We start from the raw sequence: 1,784 nt of genomic DNA on the forward strand, positions 1-1,784 counted from the left end.
CAGCAAATATACTGATTATATGAGAACATACTGACCTCAGTTTTCAAAATTCCACATTGTTTTCTGAATAGTGAAAATAATATTCATCGTAATATAGAGCAATGATTGAATACCAAACAAGACAATGCTAATAACATGTGATATGTAGTTATTAGGTGAATTTGTGGTATGGATGTACGGATTCAATGGAATGTAAAAGAGCGAACTAATGAGTGAATGGCTTTAAAAACCATCAGCAAATAACAATCAGTCATCCTATTTTTTATTACAGTGGTCAACCATTGTGTGTGTATAGTGCGCAGTGAATCAATAACGTACAGTTTTACAATCACAAATTGGACTTATTTCAAGGTTAAATTCCACTGGATTTAAATTACTGAAGTCACAGATCATGGTAATGAATAAACTGAGGAGATTTTAGGAAAGAACAATTTTTGATTTTGAAAATTTGAACTCACAATTGTTACATCGTTATGCTACTTAAATATATTGCTAATAGTATCGTTATTCTACATTAAATGTTTGTTTAGTATAACGTTTTCGTGGCGATAACGGAAATTAGATTTTCGTGGTGTAAAATGCCAAGTTATATGACGTTCGAATAAATTATATGGTGTGAAACATCAACTGAGTACTAACAGTCCATTAAGTAGTATATTTACATTATTATAAGGCTGAACAAATAACTGCGCGTAAAGTCCAACTGTAAAATGTTTTCTATTAGATTAGGGAAATTTAAACAAATTACTGTGATAAGTATTCTGAACTTCCAACGTTGGTTTTTGAAGAGAGAACACAATAAATTCCTTAAAAATCAGTGACCAGTAGCAAATTATGAATTCAGTTGAAGGTATTGTATTATAGCAACTCAGATACAATTGAGTTTGTTTACATCTAATCTGGCTAAGCCCTTTTGTTAACTTATTTAATGGACAGTCATTCATACAATAACAACCTATCTATACCATTGTGCTTTTATTATATACGCTTGAACATTGCTTACTGCCTACGCATGTATTCATTCCGCTAGCGTCATTATTAATCGCTTAATTAATCCGATGACTCATGCTTTTCCACTTATATATATATGTACATCTTAATCCTGTTTACTGCTTGCCTGCTTGCTCTCTGATCTGCTCTACTCTGCGCCGTATTGTACACACTTGCTCACTCATTCGGCTCGCACGCTCACTCGCCTGTTTTACGGCACTGCTCTTTCATGCTTGCTTAACGTGCCTGTAATATTGGATAACTGTGTGTGGTTCAGTAATAAACTCAATCAACCCTTCGTATTCACCTTCTGGTTTATACACCGTTAGGACGTTATCGAGTAACGGTTATCAAGACGAACGATATACGAAGTTAGGGATAATATCGAATATCGACCACCACAGTATTGTCTAAATGAATTCCAAAATAGTTCTCTAGAAGTTTGTTGAAAACGACGTTTTAAAGTCAAAGATGAATAGTTGCTAGTAGTGGAAACCAGAACGAACGTTTTGTCCTGATTGGAACTCGTCAGCTGGACGTGTCTACATCTCAGAGTTGATGTCCACTCTGGGAGTCAAACCGAGTACCGTTAGCTGCAACGCCATCGCATTATCCACTAAGCTATTGAGTCCTGATAGTCACCTTTTATGTTCCAACTATCCATCTTTGCTTACAAAGCTTGTGACTCAAGGCAATATCGAGGCAGTCCGCACAGGATGCACATATGCCAAAAAGAGATTGATCAATTGCAGTCCTAAATAGCAATGGGACGATACAAGTCAACAACACCAAGT

The 1,784-nt window shown here is 35.6% G+C and overlaps 1 protein-coding gene across 1 annotated transcript in view; it reads left to right on the forward strand.

Moving 5' to 3' along the window:
• The window catches only part of Smp_022450.2 (hypothetical protein), a gene marked incomplete at its 3' end in the record, with an annotated part of 10,685 nt that overhangs the window by 8,579 nt on the left and 322 nt on the right, over positions 1-1,784 (forward strand). The window lies entirely within an intron of this gene.

Source organism: Schistosoma mansoni, chromosome W, assembly GCF_000237925.1.
Source record: "Schistosoma mansoni strain Puerto Rico chromosome W, complete genome".
Taxonomy (NCBI): domain Eukaryota; kingdom Metazoa; phylum Platyhelminthes; class Trematoda; order Strigeidida; family Schistosomatidae; genus Schistosoma; species Schistosoma mansoni.